The sequence below is a fragment of the Topomyia yanbarensis genome, chromosome 3 (genome assembly GCF_030247195.1).
Source record: "Topomyia yanbarensis strain Yona2022 chromosome 3, ASM3024719v1, whole genome shotgun sequence".
In the NCBI taxonomy this organism is placed as follows: domain Eukaryota; kingdom Metazoa; phylum Arthropoda; class Insecta; order Diptera; family Culicidae; genus Topomyia; species Topomyia yanbarensis.
This window is the reverse complement of record NC_080672.1, coordinates 89,367,113-89,390,036: the sequence shown is the minus strand read 5'-3', so window position 1 is coordinate 89,390,036 and position 22,924 is coordinate 89,367,113. Positions and strand designations below refer to the sequence as shown.

The 22,924-nt window shown below is 38.7% G+C and overlaps 1 protein-coding gene across 3 annotated transcripts in view; it reads left to right on the top strand.

Annotated features, from left to right (window-relative positions):
- LOC131692650 (leucine-rich repeat neuronal protein 3) overlaps nt 1-22,924 on the top strand; it is an 816,296-nt gene that overhangs the window by 256,324 nt on the left and 537,048 nt on the right. For all 3 annotated transcript variants that reach the window (XM_058979812.1, XM_058979809.1, XM_058979811.1), the window contains one exon: nt 13,503-13,574. The gene's annotated coding sequence lies outside the window, so the exon portion shown is untranslated. The remainder of the gene's footprint in view (nt 1-13,502; nt 13,575-22,924) is intronic.

The following is a 22,924-nucleotide window of genomic DNA, read 5'->3' as shown; positions in this document are numbered from 1 at the left end:
ATGGAAAAAGAAGTTATTCAATTTAACAAGAAAATTTACTTACCTCCAATCTAATTTCAATGAATAATAAGTGACTCTGAGTTTGCTTAGTGGCCTGATTCGTGCTGTTCTTTTTCTTCTCTGTTCCTCGCATTTCGTTACTTTTGGGACTGCCTGGCACACTGCTCCCCAACACGGCTTCGAGTCGGCCTGTCCTGCATAGCCTCCACCATTGCCGTCGGAGGTTCGTCCAGTGCTTGTTTATTTAGTCCATATTTCGTTTATCTTATCTAAATATTGTTTCTTAATAAAGAGTTATTTTATTTCTGCGGCTGTTAGTGCGGCCTGGCAGTCCCAGACAGGTGAGGTAGGGCAAAGCGGACTTTGGTTTGGGGCTGTCTTTTTTCGGTCAACTTCATGCGCCGTGGTTTCGCTGTGTATTGCCATTCGCGTTCGTTCAGGGGTAAGGGATTTGGAGCACGATTTTTTCGAGTTGGTTGTAGCTGGACGCACATATCAAAAAAATCACTGCAAACGGTGACATTTCCACTGCTATGACGTGCAGTTTAGTTGGAGTTGTTGAACCACGAAGTTTTGGGTAGCTTTCAAAAGTTTGTTAAATGTGTATTTGCAGCTAGCAAACAATAGTTAGGTAACTATTCTTCTAAAGCCTGAACCGACCGCAAGCAATCTTAACCTTTACAGTACCAGGTTAAAATTTTCAGAAAATTTTATTTTAATTTTGTTCTCAATTTTTTAAATAGCCGGATTGAACCGGCTTTTAAAAATCTGGAATTTAGTCTGTGTACCTAGCAGGGTGTAAATCCGCAGACCGATTCCGGAATCAATTCGAATTCCCGTGGGGTATATCCAGCATCCTAGTCCTAGGGACGGACGAATTTTGAAAAAAAAAAACATCCGATGACAATTTAAGTAAATGTGTTTTTGAAATGCGCTTTATATGACTACTTCCCATTACTCCAGTTCCGGAACAAATGAGCACATTTGTCGCCATGTTGAAAACCAAGCTGGTGGCTTCCGGTTACAACAAAACAGTGAAAACCACCACCATTGAGGGTGTTATTTGGAAGGGAATGGTCAGCAAAAGCCGGAAATTGATGATTGACGCCATTTTGAAAATATAGATGGCGGTTTTCGGTTACCAAAAAACAGCGCAAACCGCCATCAATAGGTTTATTGACGCCTTTTCGAAAACCAAGATAGCGGCTTCCGGTTCAAACGAAACAGTGAAAACCATCATTAATATGGGTGGCATTTGATAGGGAATGATCAGAAAATTTATGATTGACGCCATTTTGAAATACGGCGTGGGTTTTTTTATTAGGACGGAAAATGAAACCGACTTCTTACTCAAAGCTAAGCCTTGGATTGATAACAGCGGTAGCATCAGCTTTCAGTATAACACAGCGGTTTTAACCGGGAATGTTTTATATTTTAGTAAATATAAATAAAATGAAAATAAAACAATATTTTCAGCAGACTCCAAATTACGATTGGAAAGCTAACCGTCAATAATATCGATGCTAACATGGTTTCAGAAAGCATAAACAGTTCTACCCCATCCAATTAATTTTTATAAATATTCACCTGAGATAAAATAACAAGACCAGGTCATCAATCCACTTTCTACTTAAGTCCGAGTCAGACCTGTGTATTGTCCAGAGAACAAAGGAAACAATGTATATATTCTGGCGTCCTGAGTAAAGTTAACGAAAATGCGACCCAACGCCGCGCTCGTTGATCTGAATTTTGTTCCATGCGACGGAATTTTTGTGTAGGTGAAAATGGAGCTCAGACTAACAGAAGTCGCCTATTTTCAGTACCATCACCTTCGCAATGCAGTACTGATATCATACAGCACGGCAGGCCAAGCAGAAAGATTCGTTTCGCAGAACAACCTAAAACAAACTGTTGAAAGTGACGGCGTGTGAATTAAGGTTCCCATGTAAATGAAACATGTCAATATAGAAGTAAGGCTACAGGACCAATCACCGCGTTCCCCTCCTAAGCGAATTGCAAAATGCATGTCGTAATATGACGAAGTAGAATCTGTTACATATGAAACTGGAGGAAGATTTATTCCCTCCTACCTGACTGTAAAAAAAGTCATGTGCAATTAGTAGGCGCATCACAATGGTCGGAAAAGCTGTACGTAGGTTCTGTTATTCCAGCAGTCGGTAGTGCCTGAGTAGAAACTCCGATGGTTTGTGATTTAGTTGATGTGGGCTGTAACGGGTTTGTTTGAAGCTGATGTTGCTTCGTTAGAGGTTTATGTACATAGTTTCCCGTAGTATACCTTCTTGTTACAGAAAAATACCGGTGCAGGAATATTTTTGTCAATAAAAAACTGAACAACACCAGTTGTAATTGTTAAATGATATACTTTTATTGGTAATCTATGCTTCTGCCTACCATCTGATCTCGCCTGCTAGTTGAAAAAAATACTCCGTTATCAATAAATCAAGAAATCAATTTCTACTGTTTTGTTCCTTATCCACTGCACAAACAGTACTGTATCGATCTTCTCAGTACTCTATCGATAATCTATGCTTCTGCCTACCATCTGATCTCGCCTAGAGCAGTTGAAAAAAATACTCCGTTATCAATAAATCAAGAAATCAATTTCTACTGTTTTGTTCTTTATCCACTGCACAAACAGTACGTTATCGATCCTTCGGTTACGCAGTGAAATCAGAAAATTACAAAAGTGAAAAATGCTTCTACTACGAGAATTATTTGAATTAGAATTTTTTGATTACCGACACACGATACACGAACTCCAAATAAATCAAATGTGTGGTTGGTGGAACAGTTCTAAAAGATGATGAGAACATCCGAAATTTAACCGAGGCAGAAGCCATCATTGTGAAGAACTCCATACAACAAAACTTCGAATACAACAACGTTTGAGCATATATCCCCGTGTATATGGATGTTGATAAAATCGAGGTTCGTCGATTTGCACCGCACACTAACTTGCAGTTCCTTAAAGAAATCGTGTCAGAATAAAGAGAAGTGTAATCTCTTTTTTGACGAGACTTTTTCCGATGTATTTCCAATGGTTGTCCATTAGAGTGGCTCGACATATGACATCTTTCAGCATAGCACTTTTTGAGTTCCTTTTGCGGTCCCATATACATGTGCAAAATTTGGGAGCGGTCGGTTGCTTCCCGGGTTTGCGCATTGCGTTCAGAGTTTGTATGGGATTTTATATGGGGAAATCAATTATTTTGCATTTACATGAATAAAGATCGCTATTTCTCTTAATATGAAAAACCTTTATAAAACTATAGTTCAACTCTTCGTTAACAACTTTGTCGAAGACGGTAACTAGCTACGAGTTTTCAAAAAATTGCAATGATTCTTTATCTCATACAAAATAATCTTAAAAGGGGGACTAGGGAGTACACAAGCCTCCCCCCTCTTCTTTTCATTTTCTGACTACGTCTATGTTATTCAGCAATTCATTCCGAATATTTCATTCAAAGACACCAAGTCTCTGCGATAACTATATTCTCATTTATTTAAGTTTTAAATGTCGATGTCGGTGGTGTACTGACAGTGTTGGAAGAAATAATTAATTTTTACTTTTGGATTGAACCATAAGTTTTCAAATTGTTATAACTATTTTTTGAAAACTGGCTAGTTACTGTCTTCGACGAAGTTGTTAACCAAGGTTTGAACTATAGTTTTATAAAACTCGTTTTGCATATTGTGTGAAATAGCGATCTTTATTAATGTAAATGCAAAATAATTTATTTCCTTATATAAAATCCCATTCAAATTTTGCACATGCATTTGGAAGGAACTCAAAAAGTGCTATGTTCAAAAATGTCATATGTCGAGCCACTCTTATGTATACTAGTACCCGTAGTGACAAAGCTCCGAATTAACAAATCATTATTATTTGTGGCATTTGTGTTTTTGCAAACTTATCTGACGAAAAGAAATTTTTTGGTAGCCCGGTTAACTTGATTGAAATAGTTTATAATGCCTAATTACACATATTCACTAGTACCAAATGGCAACAGTGTAGCTAACTAGAATGACTATCATCCGCATGGTAATTTTCTTTTGAACCTCTTTGCAGAAGACATGAACTATGTAGGCCGTTAGAGAAACAAGATAAAACAAGTTAAAAAGTACACTAACGCCATGCAGTGACAGATTTCTGATCCAAACTGTACTCCTTTCGAACCGCCTTGGCCTTTAGAACAATTTGGTTGAAGAGATTAGCTATGCAGATAAGCAGGATCTCGCGATATATGAATTAAGTTTAGTGGATAAAGGACAAATTAGCACAGTTATGGAATTTGCGTCCCGTTTTGACTTGGTCTCATCAGGATCCGACACTAACTGATCGCCGGACTATGCTTGCACCGCATTGACGCTAGCGCTAAAAATGGAGACAAATTGTGTTTCTGAGCAAACTGTAAAGAAGCTTTGTGTGTTGTTTGCTAAAGGGCGAACACAAAATTATTGCGACACATTCAACAGGGCATAACTTTTTTTACCATTGGGTAAAAATCAACCAAATTTTGCACACTTTCTCATTGATGTGTATTGTTTACATGCTGTCAAACTCGAAGTCGTGTTTTTCGATTCAACGAAAATGGAGGTGAACCAACGCGAGTCGAGATAACAATTTTTTTCCAAACACCTGGAATGTCCTGACCTGTCGCACCGGCAGTTGGGAAAAATGTTGAACATTCAACCGTCTCCAGAGTGTTGAAGCGGTTCCAGGAGCGGTTGACGTTGGACCACGGCAAAGGAGCTGAATGAAAACCGGGACCGAAGAACAAAAAGACGGATGGAAAGGTGAAGCGGATGATTAAAGCAAATCCCAACGTCTCAAGCCGTGATTTGGCTAAATAGATCGGTATGTCGCAGAGCTACGTCCAGAATGCAAAGAAAAGAGCTGGACTACATACATACAAGGCGCAGAACTTCCCAAAACGCGATGAGCGGCAACAATCGACGGCTAAAACTCGGGCACGGAAGCTCTACGAGAAGATGCTGACAAAATATGGCTGCTGTGTGATGGACGACGAAACGTATATAAAAGCCGATTTTAAGCAAATTCCGTGGTTGGAGTTTTTCACCGGCAAGAGCAAGTTCTATGAGGACGACAAATTTGAGAAGAAGAAAATGTCGAAGTTCGTCTCCAAATATCTCATTTGACAGGCCATCTGCTCTTGCGGACTGAGGAGTGAGCCTTTCGTGACAAAGGGCACAGTAAATGGCGAGATCTACAAATCTGAGTGCCTCGAGAAGCGCCTTTTGCCGTTCTTGCAGCAGCACGACGAAGCTCCGCTATTTTGGCCAGATTTGGCATTATGCCACTATTCTAAAAGTGTCCTGGAGTGGTATGAGGCCAATTCTGTCCATTTTGTTCCAAAGGACATGAATCCGTCAAACTGTCCGGAGCTGCGCCCGGTGGAGCAGTACTGGGCAATGAAGAAGCGGGAACTTCGGAAGAGCAAGAAGACAGTCAAAGACGAGAAGGACATGTTAAGAAAATGGAAAAAAACTGAGAAACTGGTACCGGATGACACTGTAAAGTCTTTGATGGAGGGCATCAATCGAAAATGCGTTTAATTTTACATTCAAGGCTCCATCGATTAACTTTTCTTTTGATTTTTGAAGTAAATATATGTATAAAACTTCCCTAAAATTTTGGTTTGATTTTAAACATTATAAGAAAATTGGCATTGACATTTTCGGTGTCGCAATAATTTCGTGAACGCCCTTTTAAGAGTTTGGTGTTCGTTTTTTCTTAGTCATCAATTTGCCGAAAACAACAACTTCGGTCGAGAAAATGAACCTGCCAATCCAACTGCAACCCAAGAATCGTCCACTTCAACGCATTCCCTGGCTTTCCAACCATGACGAATCGCTTGCCATTCCTGGAAACTAGCCCCCTCTAACAACTTGTGCAGTGCAATGTTGACAAGTTCAAAGCCGTCGTAGATACTGTGAAGAAAGATTTGTACGTCGGGGTTTTTTTATCGGACGATATCCTCTCATTGATGAAGTTGACACCTAATTAATCTGAACTGTGGAATTTCCGCAAGATGATCTTCCTCTGTTGCTAGTGCAAGATCTTCATAACGAACATTTCGTATGGACCCTAGCACTCGTATGGCAGCCGAGGTCCGATACGATGCACCTGTCCTAATCAAACGGAAGATCATGTCTTTCGATCCACAAGAGCTGGTTGGTCCGACAATCATCGTTGCGCAGTTGGAGCTTTGCGATTTTAGAATTAGCTTCATCAGTAACTGGCACCAATTTGGTGCCAGTTAGACGATAAATCCAAACTACCACCACCAGTTGGACACTAGATCCAAAAAGTGGTCTCACTGGTGAAAATTTGGTGCTAGTTTGAATTTATCGTATAACTGGCCCCAAGTTGGTCTAATTACTGGTGATGATGAATTCGAAGCACAAACATCCTTAACGCACAAATTGGTTTAATCCCACATTTCTCTCTTTTTTGGAGTGAATTTTACATGCCATAGCGAAACTATTCTTGCAGCACATGTGGGCCTTGAAGATTCACGAAATTCCTTGGTATTGCTCTTTTTCGCTCCATCTCCCAAGTGAGCGGAAGGAGTTTCGCATTCACAGTCCGAACAGAACGGGCAAAGGAGATCCTGAACTGGTCTACCGAGAATGAAATCACTTATTAATTTCACTTCGTCTTGTCAACTTCGGCTGTCTGTTGGAAGTGGCCGTTAAATCAATCAAGCACGGTCTGTTGCCTAAAATCGACAACTCAAATGTGAGCTACAGAGACACGACAACCTTACTCGTTCAAATTGTTCTCTTCTTAAGCCTACCAAATCAATTATTCCATCACCTGTACGGCCTCGCCTGAAACCGTTGATTTCAGGTATTCATAGGCCTTCCTTGAAATTTTTGAAAAATAAAATAAATTAAAAAAAGGTGTCTTTCGGTGACTCTTAACAAATTTGTATCTTGTTTAGTTTTAACAAATTAATGAAAAAATGTCGAGGAAGATTGCTATTCCGAGCCACCTAACACGCCGGTTACTATACTCGGTGTTCTTTCTGATTCTACCCGAGCCAGTACGAATCGAACGACAAAACGGTTCCTTTTATATTGAATGCTTCATCGTAAGAACAAAAGAATTACTTTAATCCTTGCTTTGGTATCTGTCGAGATAAGTGAATCGCAGCAGCAAGAAGTGGTGCTCCAGTCAAATATGGGGGCTATTGATTTCCGGCCTTTTCGCATAAAACCAAGAATTCGTGATGTTAACATTTCGTCGACAAGCGCCATTTTGCACATTTCGAGAAAAACGATTTTTAAAGTTTGAGATTGAAAATCTTGAAACTTATAAATGGTAGAAACAATTCAGAGAAGACAATTGATGCTTCTACCTATTCTGTATTAATCTCTCAAATATTACGAAGATCGACTATGTTGCGAGTTTTCACTAAAAATGTAAACAAAAGTCGAACTCATACGTGTCATAGGTGTGTATTGATGAAAAAATTTGTATGACGTGTCATAATCGTGCATGGAAAATTTTCCATAGAAAAAAATCACCAATTATGAACTTTTATTCATATCTTTGGTTTAATTTGGTCTATAAACAATTGGTTAGATGCATTTTAAAGGAAATGACTCAGGGAATCTAGAAAAATAGTTATTTATGGTTTCAGTGTTAGCAAATAGGCAATATTTTCAGTTTAAAGCTAAAACTGCGTTTTTCTTCCAATACGTATATTATTCTTTTGAAAATTATTATGCCATTGTGTTCTGACGACATTTTTACACATCAAAGCAACCAAAACTTCATTATAACTTGAGCCAATCCCAAGACATAATGATTTGAAGCAAAAAACTCACAATTTCCAATCACTTTTCTCGCTATGCTTCAGTAACCAAGCAAAATTTCAAAATTCTGGAAACGCCATCTTGTAGAGATTCGTTAGACGAGTAATGTGGCATATATAACTCAGTTTACCCCAAAATGGCGTTTGTCATAAGATAGCACAACAGCGACGATTTGCTGAAGCTGTACACGGTGGTTAGGCAGGCGAAAATCGCCTTTATCGAGTTCTACCATATTTGGCATTCAGTGCTGACAGCGTTCAACAAATCGGCCCAGGCGAAACCAACCATTTTGCAAAGCAACTTGTTACACGTGGTTGTGTGAGACTGCACTATAATTAACTCATTTCCTTCCTCTGTTACGCAACATAATTTATAAGAATTGTCAAGCTTTTATTTTTGTTTGAAAGGTACCTTTCAAACAAAAAAGCTTTGCGTTAACTGTCACACACGTTACGTACGATATTTTATATATGATGTGACGCAACAGAAGAAGCAAATGGGTTAAGATCATAATATACATGGACAATGAGAATATCAATGTTCGTCTATAAGTCACATTTGGAAGAAATGGAATTTATTTCAAAGGACATATCTAGAAACTACTCCCTGATATTTCAAATGGTGTTTTTGTGGTGATAGTTCGAGGGGCCGATCCATTTCCTCCTGTTTGACCCTGCACGTATAAAACATAATGCCATAGCATCATTACCTATAGTATATCTTTGCACATCCACAGTTTTCAATATCATTACCTGTCACAAACAATTGCAAAATTTGTGTCATCTGTTTAGGCAATATTATCGTAAAAGCTGCGTCAAGTACCTCAAAATCAACAGCCAACACCATCTGTGAGGAAGTTCACACATGTGACCCGTAAGGCCAAGAAACAAGGAAGGCATCAGATTTTGGCGAACATGAAGGCAGTCATCACTATGATGACACGGAAGTATAGGATATAGAAATAAACAACTGCCAAGGCGCTGTTTGCGTGAAAAAAATGATTCACCGTTTAATGAAAAGGTTTCAACGCGCAATTGCTAGTTGCTCGCGCAAGATCTAATAGACAACTATTAAAACTCATTTTATCATTTTATTATTTACATTACTGTAATATACAAAAGACCCACGGCTCCTATCAGCTGACGCATTGAACCGAGTCAAATGAACAAATTATAAAATTAGTGGTAAAAGTTTTATAGAAGATCGAGCACTAAAATAATCCATAATGAACACTTTATCGCTAGTGATTGCCATGTTTAATAAAACTCGGATGTAATGCTAGATATTGGTTAGAATATAGCTAGCTATGTAAATGACAAGTTTTTAAACTATGCGCAATTTAAATTTCAGTATTAGGTTAGTGCATTATACGACTAATATAAACACCAGGCAGCCGATAAAACATTTTTTTCATTTTTGTGCAATAGAATTTTTACTGACACTCAATTTAATTTTTTACGAGGAATGCATTATTGGTTATTCAATCATAATGATCTTAATGGAAACTAACAGGAAACTAACTGCTTCAAATATTTAGGACTTCACTTAGACCCCATACTCTCCTGGATTGAGCATATAACATCTATAGAGAGAAAAGTTGCATCGTTATGTGGGGCTATGCGTAAAGTATGCTCTTTTGTTCCCCAGCATGTACTTCTAAAATTTTATTATGCGCACATCCACTCATTGCTGAACTACCTTGTATCTGTGTGGGGCCGTGCCAGTATTTCGAATCTGAAAAAGCTACAAACGCTTCAAAACAGATGTCTTAAAATTATTTATAAAAAACCATTTATGTACCCTACTATTTTGTTATACAATAATAATGCCCATAACATTTTACCTTTGCTTGGGTTGACTAACTACCAAACAATAATGTACATCCACAATGCTTTGCATAATACTATTGCTCATAATAATCTAGAATTTACGACAGGAATTCGAGCTCACAGCACCAGACAAGCCAATCATTTATTATACTCCAGAGTATCCACGAACCTTGGTCAAAGACGCATTTCTTTCATCGGACCTAAGTTATTCAACCAGCTTCCTACGGATTTAAAGCAAATAACATGTCGCACTCGTTTCCAAGCAAAATTGAAACTAATTTTAAAAAATAAAATAGGAGAATTTTTAATATAAACTTCGTTCACCACCAATCGAGCTTATTCCTTTAGCTATAATTGGTTAACATTTTTTAAATAAAAACAATTGATAAATGCATTTTTTATAGCAATAAGTAATAAATAAATTTAAATTATTATGAGCTTCCTGCAAAGCTACGATGGGACCCTTAAAAGGATTCTTTTCCGCTGGGTACTCGCCGTAGCTTCTTGTCAAATTTTGTGTTTTGTCGGTCTCGTATTGTTTTTTTTGTTCTCAGCGTTTCCGCGATTCGTAACTTTGTTTTGTTGTGCTGACCTTTTTTTTTGTACGCTGAGAACTGATGTGTCCACTACCAGGGGGCTCCGTTTGTGAGCTTTTTGGTGTGGGGGTAAGAGGCGGGCTATTAAAAAAAAAAATGTTGCAACCAGTGGCAACATTTTAGTCTATGCTTTCCAATCAATGCCTAAGTAAGTTTGTAAATGACGTGACGATGCAGCGGACAGACTTCATGATCCAATCACGGAAAGTGACTAAAATGTTGAAACTGGTTGAAACTATAAGGCAATAATTTGAGATTACACTCAACCCGAGTATTTTCGGAATTTCGCTCTGATCCTCTTACTTTCGAAAGACCCTTACGTCTTCCTTTTTTCGTAGGTTTCCCAAAGTATGGTAAAACAAGCTTGTAATCGAACCGACATTACGGATTTATTAAAGTAGCTGAACATCGTTTTCAATCTTTATGGAAATTGTGGAAAAAAATTAGAGCGAATTATTTTATTCAAAAAAACTGAGCAAATTAGTACCAATATATGTGTTTAACAAACTGAAGAATTCATCTAAAAAGTGTGGTCGAAATCATCATAGAAAGTTGACCTTCCATCTGCCTTACTCTTCAGCAAAGCAGCAGTAAGTGCTATGTTCTCTTCCGTGTGTCGGAAGCAAGTGATGCTGGAATTATTGAGCATGGTCATATTTTTAGTTTCTTAGTTATTTTGGTAATGTCATCAATGATACATTAAACAAAGTTTACGTAGGTCAGAATATACCAGTAATCATTGTTAAGTGATTTTTTTTCGATTAGTGAGAAATTTCTGTGCAATATTCTAAGGTTAAGTTCTGGGGAGTTTCTTATAGTAGATTAAATCATCGAGATACATATTTTGATCCTCTCGATCACCAAGACTCATTCCTGGCTGGAGCTCTGACCCGCTGTGTTAAAGTTATGCCACCAAGCTGATAATAATAGCAAGTCAGATCAGGGAAATGGAAATAGAACCGTTTCTCCGCATCGACAAATCGCTTGCCAGATCAGAAGATTTAGAGCAAATTTCGACATTTTCTTCGTTCGAATATTCTATGCATATTTTTCCACTCATTTCAATTTAGTGTATTCTACACCTAGTCAACGTGTAAATAAGTTTTCTTGCACCATCAGGGATTGTCATATTCGGTCAGCGTAGCGATAATTCAAAGTCTTGAATATCTTTTGACGTATAAGTAAATAATAAACATCAAATTAGACATCATTAAGTTCATGTCGATGTAGAGTAGAGTGGGGTCAAGCAGGTCAGTTTTTTTGGCGACCTCGTACGATGGTATTTTTGCACCGATTTTGACAAACATGCACTCGTTGGAAATATTACACATCTGGCAACGTTTTGGCATTAATGGTTTTATGCCTGGCTGAATATTTTTCAAGCTAGATCCAATAAGGCGAAGGCACTTTTTTCGATGCTTTTGAAATCTGGGGGTACGATAGGTCACTATTTTCGAGGTTAACAATGTACACGTCTAGAAAATCACCCGTTCAACTTTTATTTGAAGAGTATTAATATTGCAAAGTATTTGAAAATTAAATTGACATCGTTCAGGTAAGAAAATTAGAAGTGGCAAATGAAGAGAAAAATCATGAAACAGCGAAAGGAAATGTTGAAAAACCATGTTGTTTCAGCAGATGGGTCTAGCTCTGTATTTGAAAATGGCTTCTTTGGTGTCCTCGTCGTCGCCAGAGTGTGGAATTGAAGCTGTTCATTCCGGCTTACGTGGTCGATTAGCTATGAGACGATTAGTAGTGGCCTATAGTGCCCCCGTATGTTTCATATTGATGTCCGTATTTGTTTCAAAAACAAAAATATCGAAAAACCAACACACAAATCGTATTCAGCATCAATTTTTACGTTTGAAAAACTTCACTTTTTTTACATTGATTAAAAACATAAACAAGGTCGTAACCAACACAGCTGATTCACGGTAACAGTTGAAATGACAGTCGTCAACGATGTTCTCTACCGTGTATCTAATTCACACAAGATAAGCGACCTCTGCAAAGATAATGCCCTATACCTATTGTACCCCATACTTATTTGACCCCATTCTACTCTACTATAGCCTTTCTTGTAACAGAGAACACATTTGTAGGACTTTTAGATTTCATTTTCTTATATTTGGAATTGTTTTCGATAAAAACTATCCAAAATTTCATTCAGTTTCTGGTGACTATATCAAGTTATCATAATTAATACATCTAAGAAACAATTTTTCACACCCCTCCTGAAACAAAATCGTAGCCACGGGCCTGGTCGCAGGGTTAATATCTGGTGTGGCGTCCTTCTCGAAATCGACCTTAATATTTTCCGACAAAGGATTCAGCGAAAGGGCGAAGTCTGCTAAACGGCACACGGGAGAGTATTTTATTGGCAGTATCGACAGTCGTACCTCGATTATTTTTGTACTATTCCACCAAGTCGAAGGCATTTCATCTTCCACTTAGATTATCTTAATCGTGTTCATGTAGTGGATTGTTTTGTGTATTTTTGCGAAACAAATTCGCAGGGTATTCAAAATCTTGTGAACTTGTCGACGGTAAGAATACATGATTTAAGCCAACGATTATGTGCCTGTTCCAGAATTCACCTCATGTTTTACGTGAGTTTGGAAACACAGTTTAGGCGCAGTAACAAACGTTTTCAGCGTTTTGTAAAATTGCGCTTTCTAAACTTGTTCTATTTGGTTGAATTTTGTAAAAGATGCTTCTGGTGGATCTAGTAATCGGTCCAGGGAGGACCAATGGTAATCATTTTGTTCCTATCATTCAACGCCTTGCCAAATAAACGGAATGAGTTAAAAAAAACTATTTGTCTCGTTAACTCCACAAGCAATAAAATATAGCCCTAGCTTGCCATCTGATTCTAGTTGCTACTAAAAACCCAATTTGCCTTGTCATCAATCATTTTATCAAGCGGGTGCACAAAAACTACCAATTACTTCTGCTCAATTAACCCCTCTCTCTCGGATCGTATACAGCAGATATATTCCACTACACCTGTGTCCCCCACCCGGGAATCGCGCACCTGAACTGGAGCTCCACAAAAAACAGCCCGTCTAAAATTTGCTTATTCAGCACACTGTAGTGTTTAGCAACCCAACCCGCTCTCCTAGATAGCAACATGAGAGAACGGGATTATACTTGAACTTGAGCGATGTTTTAATTAATTCCAACCCTTTTTACTCTCCCCGTATCTTTCCAGATGATTAGCCAGCCCGGAAGAATTCGGTCTTCGTGCAGCAGACCGTAAAGGTTTCGTCGAGTGAAAGAAAAGGTTAGTGTTTTAGGTTCATTTCAGCTTTTTTACCCTCTCCCCGTCTCGCGTTCTATCATCACATTTGTAGTGGGTGGGTGGAGGCATCGTCGGGGAATACTGGATAATGCCGACAAAGACCTTCTAATTACCGATTTGATAAATGGCCACGCATCACCTCCGATTACCGGATCTCATAAATCTCTCCGGTCGATTATCTGGATTCCCGGACTTTGTTCTCGTTTTATTTTCGATGTCGATTGTCCGATGCGATTGCGGTAGTGTCGGCAGGGCAGTCGGGACCAAGAAGAGATATCCATTTATTTTTTAGCTTCTGCTTCCTCCCGAAAGGGTTTACCCCATGCTGTTCGTTTTTCCGGATCGGTTAGTTTTGGGGTTGAGATAATAAAATCAACACCTCCTTGCTTCTTTGCCTAACGCTCGCTCGCTCGTTGACACCAGATCGGCTAGAGTCCGGCCAAGATCTGGGATCGGAATCAACGAAGCTGAAAGGCGAGAGAATTGAAAGAAAAAAAGAAGAGAAAAAAAACAAACTCAGACCTTCGACTGCGACTGCGACGCGGGGTGACAAGTGTAAAAGTGATAATTATTTCGTGATAAAATACCGTAAGAGCATAAAGGAGCAAACATGTTCATAAACACGCTCTCCGACAGACCGCGTAGAAAAATAACATTTTTCCACTTCACCGTCTGTTCCGGAGCAACCAACCGACCAGCATAGTGAGCTATATGCTTGGCACTGAATGGTACCTTCGACAAAAGTACTCGATTTTTCAACAATATTTATTTGTTTGCTCCGGCACTCGGGTTGTTTTTTTATTCGATTATTTTTCAGAACTGCCGCTGCCAGGTTGTTTGCGTTTACTGGCAGTGGTGCCAGAGAGGTGCTGGTTGGATATACTTGTGTCGTTTAAATTAATTCTATCGTACGTTTGAGTAAAGGAATAAAGAAGTCTAGTTGTTTTTTTTTAATTTGTTCACTAATGAAGAATTCGAAAATATGTGAAAATTTGAGTTTATGTATTAGATACCATTAAATCTTTAGAATCTTCCTAAAAGAGACAATGATGCCTCTGCTAGCATCACTGCGATAGCCGCCAGACTCACTTTCAATACCAAAGATACCAACGGCGGTTTTAAGCCGAAAGAAATGCAGTCGGAGCGCCTGTCCTTCGAACCGAACACCCCCGCCTCACAGTCACTCCCATTCAAGAGTTCTTTGTGTTTGGAAAATAAATTCCCGGTGGTGAAGAGAGCAAAATAACAACATCCCAGCATACACATGCTGCTGCATCAGCTTTTCCCACCTCCCCAGTTCTCTCTCGGTTACCCCAAATAATAACAGCCACACAGTCGGGAAGCACATTTGGACCGTAAAAAGTGGTTTCAGAATATTATTATGGGACAGAATAGCCGTCGTTTTATTGAAGGCAGCACCACCGGCAACAACAATTCATCTATACACTCTGTGGATGGGTACCAACATAAACGGGAGAAAAGTGGCATCCAAGTGTAAACTGAATTCTTACACTGCAAGTTCTGTGGAAAACGACCTCGAGCAACAGACCAAACGTAGTTTGTCTCCCGATAAGTTCTTCCAATATATGGACGTTGGTTGCAATAGGTTTTGACGGAGGGGCAAATGCAGTTAATCGGAAGTGAAAATAAATAACTTCATGGAAACAGAACTGGTTTAATTTTATGAACCACAGTTTGTTTTGTTTGCTTTTTTTCTCTTTATTATAGATTTCTTTAGAAAACCCAGATTTCTGAAGACTTGCCATCATTTGTGAATTTTCCTAAAGGAAATGCAACCAAGCACTACAAACGAAATTCTAACCTTCAAGCCGGCTGCAGGTGCTTTTCCCCGTACACTCGTACATACAGAAAGGACTCCTTCAGAGTGCATCTGGTGAGAAAACGCCCGGAGATGCCATTGAAAGAGCGGTTTATTTCTCAACCGTCTTAGTAATTAATGCGATTTCTGCTGCAGTGAGCTGCGCTGTTTAAAAAAAAAATCTTTTCATCGCTGAATATCCACGAGGAAAGAATACGTTTTTTTAATGAGCACCACGCATTCACGTGGTAAATTCTGCTAATGAGCAAAGGTACTTGAAGTTTTCCCCGTTGTTTTCAATGAAGAACTGCGAGAATAATGCGCTATAGAGGAAGATTTATATTTGAATACTATTTACATGTGTCTCTACCGTTAAAGAATAAGTCGCTGATTTGATATTTTATTTTATTTTGTTGAACGAAACAATTGAGTTCGTGGAGCAAATTGGACGTGGCTGCATTAATATTTACCCTGATTCGGCTTGCTCCATTACCAGAACTGCAATATGCAACCTCTTCATGTGTCTCCATCTAACGGGGTACCGTATTTCTTCTTCAGCCGGCCGCTTCGGGGCAGACACTATTTAGAGCCTCAGATTCCTCTGGGAATAGTTACTCGATCTTGACACAAATTACTCGAATCCCAACTGGCGCAAGGGTAAGTAAGGGCAAAAGGAAACACATACCAGAGAATCCTTTTGTTTTAATCTTTTAAAAAAACAGTCAATGACACCTAATGCGCAATCTGGTGACGAATAGGTGTGGATTTATTTACACGCCTACAATCTTGCATGATGTCACGAGACTATGTTAGTTTAGTGAAAAAATAAATCGAGCGTAACTGTCTTCCAACAACCAAATATTTCGCAAAGCCTACATATCTGACTAGGGTTCGTCGCGGTGCGGATGTGGGCGGTAAATGGATTGTCCGCACCGCAACCGCAAAAAAATAATAAAACCGCACCGCTTACCGCAACCGCACTTTATTTACCGCACCGCACCGCGCGGTAATGCGGTAAATGCGGTAAAATTTTTATATTTTTAAAAATAGTGTTGAAAAATTGTTCATTTGTGTAACCATATATAATAAAATATTCAGGAGTCCGGACTCTACCGGTACAGAATTATTGAACATTAGAAAAAACTGCAAAAAATGTATAAAGCATACAGCAGAAATGATTTTTAAAAATAGGGGGTTTTACGGACAAAATATCCCAAAACTCTAACTTCCGCATTCTTCAAGAAGCAGATGTCTCATTCAAAAACTAAGATTTAAATGTATGAAGTGGAATATTCTAAAGACTAGTTTGAAAGTTCTAGCATTAAATGTATTTTCCTCTAATATTTTCCCAAAGAGCCAATGGAAAAAATTTCAATTGAAGTGAACGGGAGTCAAACTATGTGGTATTCGGCAAAACAAGCTTCAAAAAAGCTACAAAATAGTCTTAACTGAAAAATATTAGGACTTAATTTGGTACAAAATTATAGTAAATTTGAATGGAAGTACGCGAAAAAAGTTATGTAGCATACTTTTTGAGAAAGAGTCACATTGAATTTACACAGCAATCAAAGAAGATAGAAATACGATGTTGATGAACGAATGATACAATAATCATCCTAATTTGGATCCCTCCTTATTTTGGACGCTCTCATACATTTGTATCCTTTACTGCCAATTACTCCAAATTCGTTTGGTTTGATGGAGATAATTGTATTATTTGGGTTGTGTTTAAGTCCCAGCATAATTAGTTCATCTCTAATTCCTTTAAATTAGTCAAAATTCAAAGTTGAAAAATCGATATCGAAAGCGATTCATAATTCCACGATTACCAACAGGAATGAGGAGAAGTGGCGCACTTTTAAATTGGATTTAAGAGTACAAATTTATTGTTTTTAAATGATCTAATAATTTTGTCTGTATTTGGATCTTGCATTTTATGTATTTGAAATGGTTAGTTTGTGAAGTATAAAAAAAACTAGTCCAAAATATGTCGTAAAAATAATAGCGTCAAAATATTTCGGACACAGCTAGATTTTCTTTCGTAATTGTAGTCTGTTTATCAATTTATAATAATCAAAATTATCCCTTCATCCATTTTTTTTGCGGTGCGGTTGCGGTAAAACCGCGCGGTAAAAGCTCTTTCCCGCACCGCATCTGCAGGAAAAAGTGTCTCACCGCACCGCAGATTTTGCGGTGCGGGTGCGGTAAATACCGCGCGGTTGCGGTAATTACCGCAACCGCGACGAACCCTATATCTGACCACTGTGTGCACAGCTATGGCAAAAACTAAGTGCCCCTTTTCAATTTAGTCGTTAGTTGGTAACTTTGCTACCTTGTAAAGTGTATCCCACATCTAATTGCATCACAAGAAAAAACGCTGTAGAAAATACTGTCCCAGAGTTTGGAAAACGAATGAACTGCAAAAGAACGAACACTCTTCATTCCTTCTTCCCTGCACGAATATGCCACCCATTGAACAATTCACTACCCAGTTGCTAACTTGACGGCGTTGGTTCTATAGAGTTGGTATATGAGCAAAGCGTAATAGTACTCGTTGCTCATTCTCTCTCCCATTCGAAGAGATTTCAACGGCTGAGCACCATTCGTTTTCCATAGCAAGCTCAGGATCTTTTGGCATTAAATGCGAATCACCTGAGTCTGCGGCATGTCCGGACAAGCGTAAAGTCAATTTAATGACTTATGCTGTTGGCTCCGACAGCATAAGTTATTAAATTGACTTTACGCTTGTCCGGACATGCCGCAGACTCAGGTGATTCGCATTTAATGCCAAAAGATCCTGACTCCTGCGCTGCAGAAGACAAAAAGCTAAGTAACCGGGAAACTCTCAGCTTGTTCATTGACCCTACTCCACGCTTTTCTAAACTTTCTTACTTCAAATTCTTGCTCTCCCTTGAGTACTATGGCTCTTAATATTTGAAAAATACTTCACCTTCCAGTCCATTGCTAATTATATGTCGTTACAATATAAAAAACCTGTTTTAATCCACCTAGCGGTGCAATTGTGCCTTTCTCATTTCTCTAAACTATGGCACGGAGGCTTTTTATGTTCAACATAATTGTGGAAATGTCCATTACATTCTTAGTACACTTTGCACTTATACACAATGGCATGCCAGCCACGAACTTGATGAGCTACGTGTCGACGGTGAAACACTTGAAACAAAAAAATATCATACTCCATTCGCCTAATCAGCATTAGATCAATGTTATCTGCTTGCTAACTCATTTTGTCATGCGGGGATGGGTATGTGAGGAGGGCGAAAGTCCCATGAACGAACGACTCCCCAGCTTAAATTGGTATGCTTTGTGATATAGTGGTGGTTTAAAGATGATGGGGTTGAAAGGGAGGGGTATGAGGTGGTGATCTGAGGGGTGATTTAAGGAGATTTTTAAAGGAGGGGAGTGAACAGTAGAGGGGGGGTGTAACCCCTCTCCGTAAACCATCAACTACGCCCCTGTTAAAATCCAGAAACCTTATGCGAGTCGAAAAAAAAAATTTGGGATTAGGTTGACGTTTTTCAGAGTGATTGCATAACCTTTCTATATGAGAAAGGCAAAAATGTGCAAAATCCAAAAAAGTGAATCTTCGTCAAATTTTTTTCGTGTTTGCATCAAATCTCGACGTTTTATGCACCTTGAATACATTTAGCATCAAAAATAAAAATTCTATTTTTAATTTTTCCTATAGTTTTTATGAGAAATTTCTGTGTGGCCGCACTCTGAAACCCGTAATTCCGGAACCAGAATTCCGATCGATCCAAAATTCAATAGCAGCCGATGGGAAGGTTGCACCTTTCATTTGAGACTAAGTTTGGGCAAATCGGTCCAGCCATCTCTGAGAAAAATGAGTGACATTATTTGACACATACGCACATACATACACACACACATACACACACACATACACACACACATACATACACACATACACATACACATACAGACTTTTTCCGATCTCGACGAACTGAGTCGAATGGGATATGACACTCGGCCCTCCGGGCCGGGATTAGGTTGACGTTTTTCAGAGTGATTGCATAACCTTTCTATATGAGAAAGGCAAAAAGGAAAAAGATTGACTCACTATAAGTCGTTAATAAAAAAGGAAAAAATTGAGATATAATGTGCAAAGGTAAAGTGCATGTTCATGATTTTTTGCAGAATTTTTAATTTACTTTTCAAAAAGTTATAAAAGTTTTTCTCTAAACGTTTTTGCCTTTCTCATATAAAGAAAGGCTATGCAATCACTGTAAAAATCGACTTTTTAACCGAGGCCCGGAGGGCCGAGTGTCATACACCATTCGATTCAGTTCGTCGAGATCGGCAAATGTCTGTGTGTGTATGTATGTGTGTGTGTGTATGTGTGTGTGTCATTTAAACTCACACAATTTTCTCAGAGATGGCTAAACCGATTTTCGCAAACTTAGTTTCATATGAAAGGTATAACGCTCCCATAAGCTGCTATTGAATTTTTAGTTGATCCGACTTCCGGTTTCGGAGTTACGGGTTGAAGAGTGCAGTTACACAGCAAATTCCCATATAAACTGGTACCACCATGATGTTCAAATGATGTAAAATATATTAAAATTGATGTAACATTACTCTAGTTTGCGGGTCTGGATCACTAATGATGAATCAAAGCAGCTTTGACCACATTGGCCACCTATGACAGTTCATGACGCCCCCGGGGAACCCGCCAAGTTCCTAAGCTAATATCACACCCATTCCACAACGAATTCTCTACCGATTTTTACAAACTTGATTTCAAATGAAAGATACAGTAATACCATTGACAGCTGCTTAATTTCATTCTTTTCTGACCCTTGCTTCCGGAGTTACAGGGGTGTTAGTAAGGATACACTGGAATTTTCCATATAAATCGGTACAATCGTAATACCTCAGAGGCTAAAAACTATTGAAATGGTCACCAAATTACTTCTAATCGCAGATCTAGATCACTGATTGCCAATCAAACATTCTTTGAATATATTGTCCACTATCGACGATTCCGGAAGTCCGGAATTCCGGGCATATTCCACAAATAAAGTCACATCGGTTCTTCGGTGATGACTGAACCGATTTTCTCAAACCAAGTCTCAAATGGAAGGCAATATATGCAGCTGAGTATTGCATCAGAGCCCCTCCGCCCCCCCCCCCCCGCCTTGCCCTTACATCTCCTTCCTTCATCACTACCGTCCCCTTGGACCACCCTCACGCCCGCATTTCCTTCATCCACCCCGTATACCAAAATAAGATGAAGGATTTCTGACGCATCCTCCACTCCCACTCTACTAACCCCCCATTCCCTCCACTTTTAAACCCATTCCACCAACATTTCAAAATATAATCACATGAAGATAACATTGAACTCATGTTGATTAAGTTAATTAAATACTATTCTTTTGCCTTTCTCATATAGAAAGGTTACGCAATTGCTCCAAAAACCGACTTTCTAACCGAGGCCCGGAGGGCCGAGTCTCATATAACATTCGACTCAGTTCGCCGAGATCGCAAAATATCTGTGTGTATGTATGTGTGTATGTGTGTATGTATGTGTGTATGTGTGTATGTATGTATGTATGTATGTATGTATGTATGTATGTATGTATGTATGTATGTATGTATGTATGTATGTATGTATGTATGTATGTATGTATGTATGTATGTATGTATGTATGTATGTATGTATGTATGTATGTATGTATGTATGTATGTATGTATGTATGTATGTATGTATGTATGTATGTATGTATGTATGTATGTATGTATGTATGTATGTATGTATGTATGTATGTATGTATGTATGTATGTATGTATGTATGTATGTATGTATGTATGTATGTATGTATGTATGTATGTATGTATGTATGTATGTATGTATGTATGTATGTATGTATGTATGTATGTATGTATGTATGTATGTATGTATGTATGTATGTATGTATGTATGTATGTATGTATGTATGTATGTATGTATGTGTATGTGCGGATTTGTTAACAAAATGTCCACATCGGTTTTTTGGAGATGGCTGAACCGATTTTTACAAACTAAGATTCAAATGAAAGGTATACTATTCCCATAGGTTGCTAATGAATTTGATTTTCAACCGACATCTTGTCCCGGATTACGAGTTGAAGTGTATGGTTACAAAACAAAATTTGTTGATTTGTCCACATCGGTTTCTCGGAATTTTCTGAACCGATTTTGACAACTTGATTTTAAATGAAAGGTCCATCAGCTGCTGTTGAATTTTGTGTGGATCCGAGTTCTGGTTCCTGAATTACAGGGTGATACGTACGATCACGCAGCAAATCTCGATTCTAACGAATTCTGCGATGAATGTAAAAAGGTAAAATTTTTGCCTTTCTCAATACAAAGGTATTGCAATTGCTCTAAAAACCGACCTTTTAACGGAGGCCCGGAGGGCCGAGTGACATATACCATTCGATTCAGTTCGTCGAGTTCGGCAAATGTCTGTGTGTGTATGTATGTGTGTATGTATGAATGTGTGTGTATGTGCGTATGTGTGTGTGTATGTTACCAAAAATGTCACTCATGTTTCTCAGAGATGGCTGAACCGATTTTGACAAACTTAGTCTCAAATGAAAGGTGCAACGTTCCCATAGGCTGCTATTGAATTTCTAATGGATCCGACTTCCGGTTACGGAATTACAGGGTGATGAGTACGAACACGCAGAAAATGTCGATTTTAATAAATTCTGCAATGAATGTATAAAGGTGAATTTTTTTCCAAAATATGACCACAACTGCTTCGATTTGTAGTATTAGGTCACTAACATCCATTCAAAGTCTATTTGGCCACATTGGCCACCATCATCGGTTCCGGAAGCCCCGGCGGAAGTATCTAAATTCAGAATAACAGTCACATCGGTTTCTAGACCGATTCGACTAAACTGAACTAAACTAAACTCAAATGAAAGGTATTGCGTCCCCGTAAATGGCTATTTAATTTCATCCCGATTCGACTTCCGGTTCCGGAGTTACAGGTTGTGGCGTGCGATCACATAGCAAATTGGGATTCAAACCGATACTCCGATGAAAGCAATAAAGGTAAAAATTTCGCTAAAATATCTCTCAAACAACTTAAATTTGCTGTTCTAGGTCACCGACGGCCAACCAAACTTTCGTTGACTACATTGACCACCATAGACGGTTCCGGAAGTGCCCGGGAAAAGCGGCCATCTTTCAAAATTTACGAACTCACATCAGTTTCCCGGAAATGGTTAAGCCGATTTTCACAAACTTAGTCCCAAATGATAGCTATAATATCCCCACAAATGTCTATAAAATTTCGTACGGATCGCTTATATGGTTCCGGAAATATAGACTGAACCGTCCGGTCACATGAAATTCCCATATAAACCGGAACTCAATTTTTTTTTTCAAACCCATGGGGGACCCCATGAAATTTCAGAAATCGAATTCGTATTTTTGATGCCAAACATCTTTAAAATGCATGAAACGTCGAGATTT